Raw genomic sequence first — 6,322 nt, 5'->3', positions numbered from 1 at the left:
CGAGCGGACTGACCTGTTCTGCCGCTCACCGCCTCACCCCGATGGCATCAGGCACCATTTCCCTCTGGTCACCAGGTTTTGGCTACCTACCCTGCCTAGGACCAGGTGGGCTGGCAGCCTCTCCCCTACCCTGGCCAGGGATAAGCATGATGGGGACGGGTACCAAGTGGCCCCTCATCCCTGTTAGTGCTCAGACAGGGGACTTTGAGAGCCAGCAGGGAGGAGCAGAGGTGCACGCCGTCAGACAGCAGAGCTACAACCTGGTACCACCGGTTTCACCCACCAGCACCGCGCCGGGTGTCAGGCACAACCGTCAGCACACGCCATTCCCAGGGCACCAAAGCCCTGCCTCGACATCTGCCCTGCCCCTGCCTGCACTTCACGCCCCTTGCAAAGAGACGGGGCAGCAGTTTGCTTTTCCAAGGGTGGCCGTGCAAAAGGAAGGCAGGGGGAGAGGGCCGGCAGCAGTGCAGGCAGAGGCTGTCCCGGCAGCGCGCAGGCAGCCCGTTTAAGCCAGGCAGTATTTTGGTGGCAGCCCTGCCTTTCCCTCCCAGGCTGATGTCATGCTTTAGTAAGATTGAGGCAGAGTCACATGGCAGCTTCTGAGGTCAGCGCCTGGGGTGGCTTTGTTGTCTGTCTTCCTGCTTGCCTGCCTGCCCTGGGCTCCTGCCTGCACCCGGAGCCGGTCCCTGCTGGTGGGCAACCCTGCTGGTGGGCAACCCTGCTGGGGTTCCCCTCCGAGCAGGGCATCTCCATGGCACCCACGGCTCGGCATCTCCGTGATACCCATGGCTCCGCACGGCGCGGGAGCCGTTGCCTCGGCGGGGCCAGCATCCCAGACAGTCGGACACGCTTCGTGTCCGTCCGTCTGCCCGCAGAAGGGGCATTGCCCCCCATCGCTGGGGGGTCAGGGGGGGATATGGGAGAAGGAGGCAGAGGAAAGGGTGTGACGGGGCACTCTAATCTCCGCATGTGATCTAACCGGGCTGGAAGGGGTTTGACGAACAATTAACAATCCTCCGGCTCAGCTGCTGTTTCCCGAAATAGCTCTGGCAGGAGGAGGGCGGACGGGCTGGCAGACAAAGGTGGCCTCTCGTCAGCAAGCTGCAGCCGGTGGCGTGGCCGGCAAGCCGGCGGAGGAGGCAGCCCCGGAGGCCGAGCAGCGGGGCGCCCGTGGCCCCACCTGGAAAGGAAAACAATGCGAGATAAAAGCAGCTCGGGGCAGGAAGCAGCTTGTGGTACAAATAATAATTGCAGAGGGCTGCGCACACCACCGGGTCTTTTGGAGGCGTTTAAATTTGCCTTCGACGGCAGGCAGAGGAGGTCGGTGCCGGGAAGCTCATCGGGGATTCGCATGGCTGCATCTTGGCTGGGAGCGGCGTGGGCTGCTGGGGCTGCGTGCCGGCTGCCTGCATCCCCAGCCACGGCAGCAGAACCCCGGCCGGGGTCCCCCCGTCCCCCCCAGCCGCAGCCCACGCGGCAGCGGCGTGGCTGGGGGCCGTACCGGCGTGGCCATCTGGCACGCAGCGAGGCCTCCCCGACCTGCAGCGGTGGGGCTGAGGATGTGGTTAGCAAGATCCTGTTTTGACAGCGGTGCCTGTCCCCGTCCCCATCCCCCTGCCAGCCCCTCGCCGTCACCAAATGTGCGGCCCAGGCCCCAGGGGGAAGCCAGCTGCAGCAAAGAGGTGGAAAACCCTTGGGGTAGGAAGGACGGTGAAATGAGGGTCTCCTCGAAGCACAGGCTGAAGTCATCCATCACTTCTCTTGGCTGTCCCAGCACCACGGCAGTGCATCATCCCTTCTCTCTTCAATTCGGCCCAGGATTCATGAGTTAGACCCTTCCCGGGAAGCAGATGGGAACGAAACAGCCAGACCTCCCTCACCACCAGTGGGGCTGGGGCAAAAGCCTTCGCACCAACAGCTGCCTGCAGCAAAAACAGAGCTTCAGGACAGCCAAAGCCCCAGGGATATCCAGCCGCAGCCCCAGGGATTGCTGATGGAAGCAAAACAGGACAGGGAGGAACATTTCCAAACGTGGATTCATGCACAGCCCAAGTTTGTTTCTAGATGGGAATAACAAACATCTGAATTGTGAGGGACCCACACAGGGCTCAGGAGAAGGAGGAGGCTTGTTTGGGGTTGTTTTTTTTTTCCTTCAGAAAAATCGATGATTTGCATGGATGCGGTCTGGACCTGCTGCAATCGGATATCGGTAACTCATCCCCCAGGGTTCCCAACTGCTCTGGTTCATCCGTGCTTGGAGATAAGGTCAGAAGAGCTGGGAAACATCCCAAAACACAGCCAACAGCACTAACCGCTAATCACTGCCGAATGAAAACCAAACACAACTTGCAAGCGAAACAAATACAAACAAATCAATACAAACCTAAACCCAAAGGAGAGGAAGCAGCTCCCTCAGCTTCTGAGAGCGTCGAGACACCCGCCCCTGAAACCACAGCGGGGTGTGAGCCTGCAGCACAGCCACGTACTAGAAAGCAAAGGGGTTTTGCAGGGTTAAAAACCCCCTTCCCGTCGGCAGAGATGATAGCGTAGATACCCCAGGCAGGCAGCACTCCCTCCTACACATCTTTTTTTTTCACCGGTGACCTGGAATTCCCCCTTTTCCCCCTGCACAGATGATTTAAAATTTCCCTTCCCTTACTCTGAGCCACTGGTTTGGGATTTCCCTCCGCTGCCCTGGAGACCCATGACCCGGACCCCCTGCTTGTCAGAAATCCTGCTACTCCTCCAGCAGCCTCTCCAAACACAAAAGCGGGGGGGAAGAAATCCCACTCCCAGCTATCAGCTTCTTCAGGCAGCCATTTCCCTTGGAAAAACGTGGCCCCACATCTTTCAGTGTTTTATAGAACTGGCTTGGGTTTCCTGGGGAAAAAATGCATTTATTTGTCCGGGGTTTCCTATCAGACAACCCTTCTATTGTAGTCCACCTTCCTGTATTTTTTTTTTCCCTCTCTGATACGCCTGCAATGGGTCCTGTGTCGTTTCCAAAGACGGAGGCTGCCTTGTGTCCGGGGGGAAAAGAAGCAGGACAGCCCTGGGATGCAGCCCAAGCAGACGACCCTCTGGCTGCCCAGCAAAGCCCCTGCTTTTTGCTGGAGCAATTTGCTCCCCAGCACACTCTTTGCTAAAGGAGAAGACAGCTTCGGTGGTGTTCACCTGCAGCCCAGCATGGGGTTAAACATCTCAAATTAATCTCAGAGCCAAACAAAGTCACAGTTCAGCAAACCGCGGGGTAGATTGCCTGCCCAAAGGAATCTCAGCCTAATTATTTTTTTTCTCTCCCTGTATCTCAATGTCACCTTCCTTTTAGCCGGTGGGCAAATGACGACTGCAGCCCTCTGCACATCCCAGAGTGCAGATGTGTCCTCTGTGCAACAGCTTCCCGCTTAGGCATGATGGGGAGGCTGCACAATGATGCTCCCGAGTCATGGAGCCGTTCTCCTAGGAGAGGCTGCCAGCTCCGCTACCTCTAACGAAAAGGGGGACTGGGGTCTTGGGACTTGCCAGCAAAGCACACCACACACAGTGCTTATTAAAACTCCAAAGGCATGCCAGGAAGGAACCTTCTGAGTCCTCAGAGTAGCAACCACCAACAAGACCAGCAAGGGCAGAGCAGATCCTCTCTGTGTCAAATCCCTCCTCCCACCATCAAGGGAAACTGCAAAATAAAACGTCTGTGCCTGCCAGCAAGCGTTGATTCCCCCTGCTCCTTCTGATCTGTGCTCCTTCCCTCTTGTAGGGACCTTCCTTTGGCCACCTCGTCCTTCACCTGGCTTGTGGGGCTGACTACATGATGGAGCCCAGAGCCCTGGCCAGGTCATCTATGGACATGGGGTAAGGTTGCTGAGGAAAAGTTCCTTCTAATTTCACCCACTTAAAAAAGTAATGAGGACTCTAGCAGTCCAGCACCTCACTACTCATGTAATTTAACCTCTTTTTGGATCCAGGTAAGGTCTCAGCATCCCTGGCATCCTGCGGCAGGCCATCCCAGAGGTTCACCGTGCAGAAAGTAATGCCACCTTTGCTCAATTTCATTTCCCATTTTCATCTTCATTAAATAACCAATTGCTCACGCACTGCAAAGAGGAAAATTAATTTTCTCCAAAACAACCCTTATTCTGAATACTCCTATTTGTCTATTCCTAAATATCGTGCATCCTATCATGAATTATCACCTTGCATTTGCTCATTTACTCCGTACTTGATTGCATTTTTACCATTTTTGTCTGGTTGCCCAGTCAGGGATTGCAGTCTCTGCTGCACACAGGCCTTGCACTGTTACGAACCCACCCGAGAATACAGCTACGGCATGAAACCAGCTCTCGTGAGACAACAGAGAGCCCAGGAGGAAAGCCACCACCACAGGACAAGTTTCAGTCAGGCTTCACTCCTTCCCAGACAACGGCAAGCCCAAGGAAACCCGCTCCGTTGGCCCTGTGGCACACAGAGCTAGCTGTGACTCCGCTGCTTCACCTCCCCCTTTGCTGACCAGGCAGCCGTTGCCTCTGTGGCAATGCCATTGCACGGTTGAGGCCTCGTGTCATCCGCCCCCTTTGCGCTTCACAGTGAAGTCACCACAGATTTGTAAAAAAGAGGCTCAGGATACCTAGTTACAAATGCAGAAGGGCCACGAGTGGGTAGGATTTGATGTAAACCCTCACTGCCCACCACAACGCTGAATATTTAGCTACAGACTGCTGTTTTGTATCAAGTTATCACTGCCTTAATCCTCCTCTTACAACCACCATTGAAAATCTTCAACAACTTTCACTAAAAACGCAAACGAGGAGGAAAAACACCAAAGCACCTGAAACCCATTCGCTTTATCACTTCTTCCTTTAGCTGTAAAACCTTTTCTGAGGGAAAAAGAAAATCCCCTATACTTTTACAAATCCAAATTAAAACCAATCCAGCTTCTCCCTGAGAGGAAAAGCCATCTCTTTCACGCCAAATGCATATTCTTTGCACCAGGCTAGTACGGGATCACACACACACCCCTGTGCGTGTACACACACGCCACAAAAATTTTCCTGATAAAAGTTTCAGTGAGCCCAGTTCTTTCCTGCAGATGGTTGGGATTTTGACGAGTTGGCACTTTTCAGCACAGAAGTGTTTAATCAGATCTTTCCTGACCAGTTCTGCAGCTGTGCGCCATGCGCCGAGCACTCCTCTCCCAGGGAGCCGAAAAGCTACCGGAACACTCCCCGGTGCTTCCAAACCAAAAAATCAGAGCTTCCCACAAGAAACAGCAAAAATGCCCCCATTCTAAAAAACCCATTGCAGTGTGGCTGGAGTGGCTTTCATGTGAAAATCAAAATAATTTATTACATCGTGTAAATTAATTTCCAGCATCAAAGAAAAGGCTGCCTTTTTTATTCCTGGAAAGTTTGCAACTTCCCTACATTTCGGTAATGCCTCCTTATTTTCAGCCCTCAACAGCTCTGCGAAGCTTTACACTTTTTTGCAGACGCGTAAAACCCATTCTCTACGAAGTGAAGCGAATAAAGTATTTGTATAATTTAGTAAAGGATTTCTGAATTTCCTCACTAGTAACTTGCAGAGGCTGTGGGAGCTTTTCCCTTTTTCATTCCCAGCTCGGTGAAGGTTTCAGGGGACGCTTTGTGAGAGCGAGCCGAACTGCGCAGCCTTGGTGCACCAAAAGTGGAGCACTGCGAATTGCCCCTGATAGATTTTCATGAGTGTTTGAATAAATCTAACCTTGATAACCTTTGGTGCACTGCTCAGCATACACCATGTCTTTAAGCATCCTAACTACTACAGCCAAATCCCTCAGAGGCTCCAAAAACAGAGCAACGAGGCTACGACATGCTCCGAGCTGCCGGCTGGCTGCTTCAGAGGGGTGTCCTCACTGAGGGTGCATGTTCAGACAGGCGAGTTATGGTGTCCTGCACTTCGCAGAACAACCTGCCACCTCCCAGCCCATTTGCAATACGCGAGTCATTAAGGCACAGCGCATCAGGAAACAGCTGTCCCTGCAGAGCACAGCAGCACCCAAAGGAGAGCCAGCATGGGTACCCAGTAGTTACCAGGCCTCTGCTGGGACGCTGCTGGCAGGAGGAAACCAGAACTGCCGAGCAGCTCCAGCCCAACCCAAGCTCTCCTTCCCCTGCTTAGAAACACACTGGTTTTCCGCCTCCATCCCAGCAAGAAGCCCAAAGCTGCCAGAGCAGGAGACGAGGGCTGCGGCACAGTGTGGGGAACGGCGGCAATGGGGAAGGTGGGAGCTCTGCAGTGTGAACCACAGGTGGAAATCACGGGAGGATCGTGAGGTTTTGGGGAG

The sequence above is a fragment of the Mycteria americana genome, chromosome 7, assembly GCF_035582795.1.
Source record: "Mycteria americana isolate JAX WOST 10 ecotype Jacksonville Zoo and Gardens chromosome 7, USCA_MyAme_1.0, whole genome shotgun sequence".
In the NCBI taxonomy this organism is placed as follows: Eukaryota; Metazoa; Chordata; class Aves; order Ciconiiformes; family Ciconiidae; genus Mycteria; species Mycteria americana.
The sequence above is the reverse complement of the archived record's forward strand: the minus strand, read 5'-3'. Positions refer to the sequence as shown.